The 12,989-nt window shown below is 43.2% G+C and overlaps 1 long non-coding RNA gene across 1 annotated transcript; it reads right to left on the reverse strand.

Annotated features, from left to right (window-relative positions):
- Positions 1 to 487: 487 nt before the first annotated feature.
- On the reverse strand, positions 488 to 11,077 carry LOC308472540. The gene is made up of 3 exons (XR_013983568.1): positions 11,010 to 11,077; positions 3,342 to 3,402; positions 488 to 1,022 (listed from the first exon to the last, which is right to left on the reverse strand). It is a non-coding gene; the product is annotated as an uncharacterized lncRNA (long non-coding RNA).
- Between the last annotated feature and the right edge of the window lie 1,912 nt (positions 11,078 to 12,989).

A 12,989-nucleotide genomic window follows, 5' to 3' on the forward strand; every position in this document is an offset into this window, starting at 1 on the left:
GCCACCCACGTCCCCTCCAGGCCACATCTATACCATACCTTTAAACCTCTATTATACCACTCTAACAAGTCATGGCATCCTCCAAAAGAATCATGGGAAGTGTAGTTTAATTCCATTCAAAGAGGGATTGATTGTGAAACTATTCTGAGAATTGTAGCTCTGCGGGGGGGGGGGGGTTGGGGTCTCTTAACAGCCCTCAGCACCTTTAACAAACTACACTTCCCAGGATTCTCAGGGGAGGAGGAAGCCATGTTATTTAAAAGTGGTTTAAGAGTTCTTGAAATCTATGGTGCTGATGTAGCCCCATGCAACATCTCCCACGAGTTTGTGATGACGGTGAAACGCGGAAATGGACAGAAAAACGAATGCCCTGTGATCTCTGGTAATGCGTGGCAGTATTATAATTTTAAAAACCCCCGTAAAGTGTGACGTTCCTGTAACGTGTACACTCCTTGTGTTATAATAATTATAACCATGTACAGTATTCATTTAAGACCTTTACATGCTACTTAATAGTTCACATTTCTAAGCGGTGCACGCAAAAGCAATTTACAGAAAACCGAACAATGAAACCGTACAAATTCATCAAAAAACCAAACACCACCTTAACATGCCTACTGGAAGAAGAAAGTCATAGCCCTTGAAGTTCAGGACAAGGAGAGTGCTTGTCTAATCTCCATTGGGAGACAGTTCAACAGGCTTTTGGTCCACTACAATGAATGTGTGGCTTCTGAAAGCTGTGCATCTGAGCAACAGAGATTGCCTCAAAAATCTCAGCGATTGTCTGAGATATAAGGGATCAGGTAGTCCTTGAGACATCCTGGACGCACAGTTAGTTAGTGGTTCCCTAGATCAGGTGGATGGGAGGTTGCCTGCTCTTGATGGGGTTATGCTTCATCTAAAGAGTGGGTACTTAGCTTGAGGTTCCTTCTCGATCAATTGCTGTCTCTTGAAGGTTCAGGTGGCCTCAGTGGTGAAGATTGCCTTCCATCCACTATGACAAGGCCCAGCTGAACTCCTATCTGGAAAGGGATAGCCTAACTTCGGTTGTCTATGCTCTGGTAACCTCTGTGTTAGATTAGTACAGGAACATGGGTTAGGGTTTATGGGAGTTGTAGTCTGAGACATGGAGACGGCTACACACGTTTCCTAAACCAGGCGTATAAACCATAGCAAAGTCAGTCACCAGGTAACAGTCCCTGTGTAAGCACAGAATGCCGACTGACCACTGGGAGCCAGGAGGCAGTGGCGCTGGGAAACCAGTGAGGGGTAGAAACAGGATGGCATAACCTGGCCAAAAAAGTAACCCTCTGTGTCCACATGCATTTTGTCGCAGGTGAATGTTTACCATGTTCCTCCTGACCTCAGTTGTGGTTTTAGCTTGGATGGACTAAATGAGGATCTCATTGCTGCTCAGCGAGGTTTTCGTGGTCTATAAGACCTCTGGCCCATCTGATCCCGTTCCATAAAGATCAGCCAGAGATTATGCCTGTGTGCCAAAGGGCAGAGGTAACCCATCATGGCCCAAGGTTTATTACAACCGGCAGCTTTCGGATCACTGCTAATGTTCTACTTATCTGCTCATCTTTCTTGTTCTGGTTCTAAGCACTGCTGGGACATTGCTGGCATTAGTAAGCATCCTTCATAGTTCGCCCAGGAAATAGGTTCATTTCAGCACTGGAGGAATTGACGGCAGCATGAGCCTGGTAGATTGTAAACATCACTCATTTTGCCGGCAGCTTTGGATTTCATGCAGGTTTATACTATGCAGGGTTAAGTGGGTTGAACTTCCCGGGAAAAGGGTATCTGACCTGCTAGACTTTCTATGAATTCTTTCCTGTTCTTATTACCTTTTAAACGAGTGGATTCTATTGTGGTTGCCAGTTCTTGCACCTTAAATTGCTTGATGGCAAGAAGGTCCAAGAAAGGCTCATTCATCATCCTGCCGAACGGAGAAGCTTCAAATTCCAGATTGTCTCTATAAAAGGGCCCTCAAGAGATGGCTTTTAAAGGTCTTCTCCAGCCCTACATCGGATTAACATCCCATGATTGTTGTGCAACCAAGAGAAGTGGCAGCTTTTGAAATTCTGCCTTCTATGAAATTGTTTCTGTTTTACAATTTTGAATACTCATTTAAACATCCTTGAAATATCAAGGACTTCCTTTCTTCTCTTCCCGTGGTTTATTTTGCATATCATAAATCCCCGCATATTTTACAAAAACTAAACCATTCAGTATTCCATTATTACATCCATCAAAACCTATTTACACTGTTGAATTTATCTTAATGCTGACAACATTTTCAAGTATACGCAATTTCCCCCATATATTCAATAAACATTTTCCAATCTTCTCTAAATGTATGTTCTTCTTGTTCTCTTATTCTATATGTTAGGTCCACAAGTTGTGCATATTTCATCAGTTTCAGTCAGGCTTCCTCAAATTCGGCCCTCTACATGTTTTTGGCCTACAACTCCCATGATCCCTAGCTAGCAGGACCACTGGTCAAGGATGATGGGAATTGTAGTCTCAAAACATCTGGAGGGCCGAGTTTGAGAAAGCCTGGTTTAAGTTGTCATTCTTCTTTAGTTGGGACCTTGCTCATTTTCCATTTTTGGGCTAACAAAACATGGGCCGCAGTAGTGGCTTACATAAATAACCTTTTTTGACCCCTGGGAATTTCCATCTGAATTATCCCCAACAGAAAGGAGTCTGGGTTTCCCCCCTGAAAAGTGCTTTTAAACATTTTTTTTTCCAATTCATTATGGATTATTTCCCAATACTCTTTTACCCTTTTGCAGGTCCACCACAAATGAAAGAACATTCCCTCAACATTGTAATTATAACTTCCGATGCAGCTTGAAGATGCTGCACATAGCAAGCCAAGTCTGTCACAGACAGCTTGGTTGTCTTCCCCCCAAAATGCAGAGAGTCACTGGTAGCTCGGTTGGTTACAGCGTGGTGCTGATAATGCCAAGGTTGCAGGTTCGATCCCTGTATGGGACAGCTGCATGATCCTCAGGGTCCCTTCCAACTCCACAATTCTATGATTCTATGTAAAAGCAAAAGAGGTACAATTCTCCCTGCAACCACTAAAACCTGGGTTTAATGTGAAATCAGTGAAGCCGTACAGAATAGATGCCAAGTGAGATACTGCCATATATCTGACATTTCCTGGGACATTAAAAATTGAGTGCAGGGTTGTTAAATTATGACTGCTACAGGTGTCATTTAAACTGCCAACTAAAAATTGAAATAGGGACTTAGGGTTTAGCATGAATGTGAATAAATAAGCAAAAAGTGGTTGTCAATGCGCAACTAGCTCTTCTAAGCACACTTACCTGCAGTAAAACTTCTGAGTAAACCTCGCTGGGATTGCAGGAATTCTACTTTCTGACTCATCTGGGGAGTGAGTGAGAGATAATGACAGAAGTAAGGCAATAGGTCCCTATTCAAACACACTAACATGACACTAGCTCTGATATCACTTGTGTTGCTTCTAATGGCCATTAGTGTTAATCTTGGTGACTGTTTCATCTGGCCCCATTTTGCCAACGTCTCGTCACACTCTGGCGTGACCAAGAAATCAAACTCAACACGGAGCTGCCTGGCGCCCACCGCGTTTTATAAGGCTAAGGTTGCACGTAGGGTACAGTCGAGGGCAAAAACCTGCTTCTTCCTTTAGTAACAGGAATCGCCAATGGGTGAGCTTCAATTCCCTGCCTCCACAGCTCAACTTTTGGACCAGGAGGGATGGGGATGCTGTCTTGGTTGGGAGGAAGGAGATATAGGTCAAAGCAGTAGTCCCTTGCTCCTCTTGAGGCAATGGCAGATGGCGATATTGGGGGTGGCAAAGGAAGACAATGGGGTGAATAGAGGAAAAACTGGGAGTTTGTACCTTTCTCTCTCCTCTGCTTGCCAAACAGGGGTGCCAACTGGAATAAAATATTGGGGGATCCCAGGGAAGCCCTACCCCATATAATAGGTCACAAAACATGGTGCACACACACCATTTGAATGGCAATGCCCATCAAATGTGGGGTGGGGCAGCCCCCTCAAATACTTCATTGGGGGTCCAAAGAGACCTTGGCCCCTAGGAGTTGCCTCCTCTGCCGCCAAACTTGACTGGTTTTCAACTAGCAAACGATAACAATAGGTTGCCATTTGGGCACAGATCTGAGGCCACATTCCTAAGACAAGTCCAGAAGTGAAATCGGGTGTGGTTATGAAAGTGAATTTGGGGCTGCAGTCTGAAACCAGTTTAGGATGGGATAGCCAGCAAGGTGCCCTGGAGATATTGCTGGACTTAGCTCTCATCAGCCACAGAATGGCTGGTAGAATGGGAGTTGCCATCCAGTTTCACCTGCAGGGCAGGTGGCTAATGCATAGATTTTAATTGTACCCTAGACCAGGTAAGTAATGGGCATTTTAATTTCAGAAAGCCCTTACACTCATCCTGCCTATAGCCCTTTCCCGTATTTGAAGTGCCTCACATTTCATTTATCCTTATGTGAATTTGAGAGCCTCGGTGGATCATATTTCATAACATTGGCTAATGAGATGCTATTATTATTATTATTATTTTCCATTTTATACATTTCAATAATTTTACAATCATTTTAACATTTTAGAACTCGACTTCCTTCCTCCTCTTTCTGCGGTTCCTTAAATTTATTTTTAATATTTTCTGCATATCCTAATTAACTTAATTTACTCATTTATTCATCTACTTTAAAACTGCAGCTTCTTACAATAATCCTGCCAATGTTCTGACCTGTTTACAGTTTATTTGTAAATATTCAATAAACCATTTCCATTCTTTTATAAAAAGTTTATCTTGATTTCACATTTTTCCAGTAAGTTTCACCATTTCTGCATATTCCATAAGTTTTTGTATCCATTCCTTTTTTGCTGGGATTTCTTCCTCTTTCCATTTTTGGGGAGGTAACATTCTTGCTGCTGTAGTCGCATATTCATGGAAATGACGCTCGATTCCTATGACGCAGCTGTAAATTAATGTCACAAACCAGGTCAATATGAGCTTTGGCAATCAGGAAATTGGCCTGAACCCCTCAAAACCAGTATTCCAGGTTATGATGTCCATCCAATTTAAATGTTCAAAATATGCCTCAGCTTCCAGTCTCTCTCCCCTTCAGGTCTTGCATGTCTTCATCTTCTTTGGATAGATAACGCTCATATTAAGAGGATTTAGATTTTAGAACAGGTTGCATGGGTCATCGGCCAATATGGCATGATGCAGTATTTTGAATGCAAAAGGTTCACCCGAGGTTTTCTTGTTCCCAAATCAGAGATGTCGTAGAGGTTCAGGATGTGAAAGGAATCAAGCTCAGACTTATGAGAGAGAGAGAGAGAGACAGAAAGTCATAAAAAAGCCTGGGCATTCTTCTGTGCGCTAGGGAAATGTGTAATTTCCTTTGCAGGTTCTGTGAGTCATTTGGGTTATAGCTGTAACCTGGCTCTGTGAATATCATGATAACTTCAGACACATATACACATTAGGCTGTTTTTCTTCTTTTTCATCATATAGTATCAAGTTGACTCAGGTTCCTGGGGCTGTGCCGGAGAATGGAGGTAAGCAGCAATAGACAAATTTGTGCATCGAGGTCCCCAAGCCACCCCAATAAAACACAATTCACACAGAATTTTTGTTTAAGGTTTTTGGCATAATTTTGGCCACAACTTTATTAAAATACAAAAAATGTGAGTGGTTGCTTAGGCATTGGTTGCGACTATCTGTCTCCGCCCGGGGGACAGCCTGACATTCGCACGCCTGCGAAAGTCAGAAAGGGAAAACATTTTGGGGAGAAAGATGGAGCTGGGAACCATGCCCTCACCTCTCCCCAAATGCTCCCAGGGGCTCTTGCGTGGCCCTAGCCCCTTGACAGGGGTTCGGACAAAAGCATGGGGAGCCCCTGGATTCCTTTAATGGAATACCCTTGCAGCAGCAGCATTGGAGGGGCAGGCACAGCCAACCCATGCCCCTCCACCAACCAATTCATAAAACCAATGCCTAACCGCAACATTACAAATCATCTGTAACCTGAAGCAACTGTAACCTGAAGCATATGTAAGCCGAGGTGCCACTGTAAAGAAAGGAGATCCTGACTAAACATCAGGAAGAACTTTCTGATGTAAGAACTGTTCAACTGTGGAACTGATTCCCTCAGAAGGTGGTGGACTCTCCTTCCTTTGAGGCTTTTAAGCAGAAGCAGACGGCCATCTGTCATGGATGCTTTAGTTGAGATTCCTGCATTGCAAGGGTTGGACTAGATAACTCTTGGGGTCCCTTCCAACTCTACAATTCTATGATTCTATGATAGTATGTCTGTGTGGCTAATTCTTCAATCTGAGTTCCGGGGTTTGGGATTATTCTGTTATGCAGATCAAGAGTGCAATACATTTTTAGAAAAAAATATTTTATTTGCTATGTACAGGTACGTCACTGATATCCATTGTAGGTAAGTAATGCAAAGGAGCATACAGAGGTAAACAATGCAAAAAAATGGTAATCCAACACCTATAAGAAGAAAATAACTAGTAACAAATATGAAAAACGGCCAGATTTGAGAATTACAGAAACACTGTATTTGTTGTCATCTTTTTCTGTTAGTCACAGTCCCAAAGAAAAGTCTTGCAGCCCAAGTAATTCTTCAGCTAAGAGTAAATTTTATCATTGAGAACCAGGCTGCTGTTTTAGTATTTGCCGATAAAGATAAATCCCTCTCTTCAACTATATCTCACGGACAATTTTTATTTCAATTTGGCAGCTGTCAGCTTAGTACCAATAAAATAACTTCTGGAGAAACCATGTAATTGGCTCAAATGAAGCCAATTTCTGGGATCCAGCAATCAGTTTGGAAGAGTGTGACTGCGCTCATATAAGCATATCCTTGGGAGCTTAACCTCTGGCATATGCATTAATTTAAGCCAGTAGCCAGCACAAATAGGCTCCCTTTTCTGCTGGAGGCATTTCAGTCCAAGTTCTTAATACAACTGAAGGTGTGATCCCCGCGAGTCTCCAAAATAGCATTTAGCATTTTGTTCCCGAAGCACTTCCTGATCGCTTTCTCCCTGGAACCCCAAAGCTCAAGGATATAGCTTTTTTCCTACAACCACCTTGGAACCCCCAAAATTTTGGACCACAAGTCCCATTCATCCAGTGGCTATGCTAGCTATGTTTTTGGCCTCAGCACTGAGCAATTGCAAATGCTGTGTTTTTAATTTCCTAGATCTCCTTTATTGCAACAAATATTTCCTATATATGCACCTAGTACTTTACAGTTATGGGGACTTTTTTGTGGTTCAGGATGCAAAGGCACAGCCATGTTAGTATATGTTAAAGGGTTCCTTTCCGAGCACAATTCTAAGTGTTGGTGCTGACCTTTAAAGCCCTAAACGGCCTCGGTCCAGTATACCTGAAGGAGCGTCTCCACCCCCATCGTTCTACGCGGACACTGAGATCTAGCGCCGAGGGCCTTCTGGCGGTTCCCTCACTACGAGAAGTGAGGTTACAGGGAACCAGGCAGAGGGCTTTCTTGGTAGTGGTGCCTGCACTGTGGAACAACTATTTGACTTTTAGAAGACATCTGAAGGCAACCCTGTATTAGGAAATTTTTGGATGTCTAATGTTTTACCATTTTTTATGTGCTGTAAGCCACCCAGAGTGGCAGGGGAAACCCAGCCAGATGGGTGGGGTATAAATAATAAATTATTATTATATATTCGTCTATGTCAGATTTTATGCGGTGATTTCCTTTGAGGAGTCAGATTCCCCATCCCCTCCAGGCCCATTCTTATGCTCATGGTTTGCAACGCCTCTCTTCTCATTAGCGACAAGTGTTTCAACTGTTTGATTCAGCACCAAAACATAGTGATCTCTACTACCTCTCTGCTGGGCACATAAAAGAATATTGTTACTACCTTGCCCACCGCTGAAAAAGACACGTGTTGTGCCATCAATAACCTTGGGAAACAGAGCTGGATTTTATGCACAACGTGTCAAAGAAATTCAGTTACAAGCTCTGTGATGCTCATAGCAAGTACCATTCAGCACGTACTTCAGAGTTTCAGTTTTTGAATATACCAAACTGTAGGAGACATTTTTGACATCTTGTGCTATTTGAAAAAAGAAGATGTCTCCTAAACTCTACTCCCTTGTGAGAGTTTTGCCATACCACAGCCATAAGAAAAGGACCTGCCATCCTCATATGAGGCAGGTGGTGCATGTGTCATGTTTTAGGCTCTACAGTTTAGAGTAAACTGAATGAATGAATGAATGAATGAGTGAATGAATGAATGAGTGAATGAATGAATTGTACCCCACCCATCTGGCTGGGTTTCCCCAGCCACTCTGGGTGGCTCACAGTAGAATATTAAAAACATGATAAGACATCAAACATTAAAAACTTCCCTAAACAGGGCTGTCTTCAGATGTTTTCTAAAAGTCAGGTAGTTGTTTATTTCCTTGACATCTGATGGGAGGGCGTTCCACAAGGCGGGCACCACTACCAAGGCGGGCACCACTACCAAGAAGAACCCTCTGCCTGGTTCCCTATAACCTCACTTCTCACAGGGAGGGAACAACCAGAAGGCCCTTGGCGCTGGACCTCAGTGTCCTGGCTGAATGGTGGGAGTGAAGACGCTCCTTCAGGTATACTGGGCCGAGGCTGTTTAGGGCTTTAAAGGTCAGCACCAACACTTTGAATTGTGTTTGAAAATGTACTGAGAGCCAATGTAGGTCTTTCAGGACTGGAGTTATATGGTTTTGGCAGCCACTCCCAGTCACCAGTCTAGCTGCCGCATTCTGGATTAGTTGTAGTTTCTGGGTCACCTTCAAAGGTAGAACCACGTAGAGCACGTTGCAGTAGTCCAAGCGGGAGATAACTAGAGCATCCATCACTCTGGCGAGACAGTCTGCAGGCAGGTAGGGTCTTAGCCTGCATACCAGATGGAGCTGGAAGACAGCTGCCCTGGACACAGAATTGACCTGTGCCTCCATGCACAGTTGTGAATCCAAAATGACTCCCAGGCCGTGCACCTGGTCCTTCAGTGGCACAGCTACTCCATTCAGAACCAGAGAGTCCCCCACACCTGCCCGACCCCTGTCCCCCAAAGCAGTACTTCTGTCTTGTCAGGATTCAACCTCAATCTGTTAGCCGCCATCCATCCTCCAACCGCCTCCAGGCACTCACACAGGACCTTCACCACCTTCACTGGTTCTGATTTAAAAGAGAGGTAGAGCTGGGTATCATCCGCATACTGATGAACACCCAGCCCAAACCCCCTGATGATCTCTCCCGTTTGGCACATAACCCTTTCCTTCCTGCGAAAGCTTCCACAATTCATTTGACTTTCTAATTATGGATCCTGATTTCCCCATTTGTTCAATATGTAGTTAAGGGGAGCGGGGACCACCAGTTAAATCCCTTCCAATTAGTTCCTCCCCGCAAGTGCAAGGTGGTGGCGGCTGCAATGGAGGCAAAATTCCCATCCCGCGCAGGCGATGAAAACTTTTGCCGGAGTTCAATCACACTTGGTAATTACAGAAATTAGCTTTCAAGTTTAGATCACTCGGCTGTGCAAATGGGCTCCTCGGGTGGAATGTGCTGCTCTGAAATGCACGTCAGTCAACCATGAAGCTGGATAAGGCACTATCATTATATTTGACACCGTCACATTCATTCGAGTGAAGGGGATCGGTTTCAGCAGAAGAGCAAGATAAAAGTGGCCCCGGGGCACTTAGGGAGGCCTCTTGAACTAAAAAGGAAGCCTTGCTCATCATGTTCCTCATGAAAGCACACCTTGACATACAGTAGCTTTAACTCCTTGTAAAGGGATTAGATGCATGGCTGGCATTTACTTCTCCGCTAGGATCTGCACCACAGGCAGAAAATCCTAACTGTGCCTGTTGGGTGTTTGCCTCTCATAATAAAGGCCTACTGGGCCCTGCCAGGGGGAAAACAACAACAACATGGCGGCTTCATCCAATTCAGAACATAAGAGTCTTGATCCAACATCCCCTTCTCTCAAAAGCCAACCAAATGCCTATGTGGACCCCAGACCCTCCAAATGCCCCTATTTTCCAGAACAGTCCCAGATTGGGATGACCTTTGCCTTTTTCATCTTTAGCTTTTAGGATAAGTCAGCGCCCTCTCACAAGTCAGGCAAAAGAAAAACCCTCTGTCCGACCTGCAGTTGCTATTTAAGATTCCACTTCCCCACTCCCAGGTCATAGGAACATTTAGCATCTTCAGACAATGAAGAGTTGACCGAGGGAAAACCCGTATCATCCTATATTGTCAGTGTCACATTTACGTATAAGCTAAACAAGCTATAGCTTAGGGCCCCAATCTCTTGGGGCCCCCCAAAAAAATTTAAAGAAAAAAACTGGATGTACATTTCCAAAATATAAGATAAAAAACAAATAAAATAAAACCTACATACAGCGACAGTGTTTTGTGTTGTGTAGGCTCCTAGGTGTTTCCTGCTTGGCAGGGGGTTGGACTCGATGGCCCTTGTGGTCTCTTCCAACTCTATGATTCTATGATTCTATGATGTAAGTAATGGGCCCCACCTGCTAGCCTGCTGCCTGGTTTGCTCTGGTTTGCTCATTTCTATATACAGTGGCACCTCGGGTTACATACGCTTCAGGTTACAGACTCCGCTAACCTAGAAATAGTACTTCGGGTTAAGAACTTTGCTTCAGGATGAGAACAGAAATTGTGCTCCGGTGGCGCAGCGGCAGCAGGAGGCCCCATTAATTAAAGTGGTGCTTCAAGTTAAGAACAGTTTCAGGTTAAGAACAGACCTCCGGAACGAATTAAGTACTTAACCCAAGGTACCACTGTAATTTGAATCCATTGTTTCGGGTTCTACCCTCTAGAGCAGGAGAAAACAAGCTTGCGCCATCTTCCATGTGACGGTCCTTTAGATATTGAAGGTGGCTATCATATTTCCTCTCATTCTCCTCTTTTCCAGGATAAACATACCTCATAACTGACTTACAAGAATTGGTTTCCAGACCCTTATTCATCTAGGTTGCCTTCCTCTGCACACATTCTTCTTAGAATGCACACATTCTTCTTAGATTTTGTCAACATTCTTCTTAGATTGTGATGCCCAGAACTGGACACAGTATTCCAGGTGTGGTCTGACCAAGACAGAATAGGTAGAGTGGGACTATTACTTCCCTTGACCTGGACATTATACTTCTGTTGATGCAGCCTAGAATAGCATTAGCTTTTTTTTGCTGCTACATCACACTGTGGACTCACGTTAAGCTCATGGTCTACTGAGACCCCATGATCCTATTCACAGGTACTATTAGCAAACCAGGCATCCCCATCTTATATTTGTGCAGTTGGTTCTTCCTGTCAAAGTGCAGAAGCTTGCATCTGTCCCTCATTTTGTTAGTTTGGGCCCAGTTCTCCAATATGTTAAGGTCATACTGAATCCTGATTCTGCTGATGAAAACATGGATGCTTAAGAAGCTATTTCTGACAGCCTTCTTGGTGGGTGGGATGTGGTAGTCAATTCACTGGTCCCAGCCAGGGTCTACTTGGAGAGAATTTTGAACTTGGTTAAGATTTTGACAAATGGCTTCTGCTGTATTCGATATGGTAACATGATTTGCAACACAGGCCATTGCATTTGTGGTGAGGAGGTAACAAAAATATTCTGCACTATATGTCCTCCTAGTCCATTTCTGGAAAATGTGTGGAATAGTTTTCCCCCTCTGTTTATTAGAGGATAAGAAACAGGGGGTCTAGTTGACGAAAAATGGAATATTTGCTTGCTAGGACTAATATGGAAATTACTCAGAGTGTGGTCACCCTTGTCTTGGCTGCTGCAAGACAGCAATAAAATTATTTTGTGACATAGGTAGCAGATTGCAAGTAGGATAATGTATCATTAAAAGCTAGATACTTTATGTATTTTCATATTTTAAGCTGCTGTCATTATGCTATATTTACATTTGAACGGAGCTTTCAATATATGCAACTCCTACCAGACTTGCATTTAAGATAATTCCACTGAAAACAATGGGATTTGCTTATAAGCTGCCCAGAGTGGCTGGTGAAACTCAGCAGGATGGGCAGGGTATAAATAATAATAATAAAAATATTCTTATTACTTGTGACTAAACATGCACATGACTGAACTATACTGAGCTGACATTTCTTGGACTTGATCCTCTCAGTGATGCTTCTGACCCAATCCAGACCATCTTTGACTTGAAATACCTGAAATTGAAATCTTTGACTTGAAATACTATGAAATTGATGAAATACCCAGCGGTGCCTGTGAAGAGTGTCACAGTTGCTTCAGTGAAAAAGGGAACGTGCTTCAGATGGAAGTAGGATAAGGAAAGTTGCTTAAATTTTGTTATCCCTATTGTGTGATCCATCTTGTTTATTTTCCTCTCTTGTTTTCGTTCAAAATTAAAATCACAAAAATTTAAATTTAATAAAATGTTGGAAAAGAAATCTGGAAGTTGTTGTACCGTAACACCATAAGATTAGAAATTATAGTGGTCCCTCTGGTTAAGTACTTAATTCGTTCCGGAGGTCCGTTCTTATCCTGAAACTGTTCTTAACCTGAAGCACCACTTTAACTAATGGGGCCTTCCGCTGCCGCCGCGCCGCCGGAGCACAATTTCTGTTTTCATCCTGAAGCAAAGTTCTTAACCTGAAGCACTATTTCTGGGTTAGCGGAGTCTGTAACCCGAAGCGTATGTAACCTGAGGTACCACTGTATTGAGTTTCACCAAATAAACATACAATTTCTTATTCACTGCCCAAAATAAGATGCTAAACTCTAATTTTACCAGTGCTTTTTTTCGGGGGGGGGGGGTACTCAGCACCGGCCACTTTTTTATTTTTCTAGAAGAAAAGCACTGGTTAAAAGTGTGGCACTTACTTTAACAACTTCATGGTGAGTACCGGAACCGTTTTTTCTAGAAGAAAAAC

Source organism: Podarcis pityusensis (genome assembly GCF_964106645.2).
Source record: "Podarcis pityusensis genome assembly, chromosome: 3".
Taxonomy (NCBI): Eukaryota; Metazoa; Chordata; class Lepidosauria; order Squamata; family Lacertidae; genus Podarcis; species Podarcis pityusensis.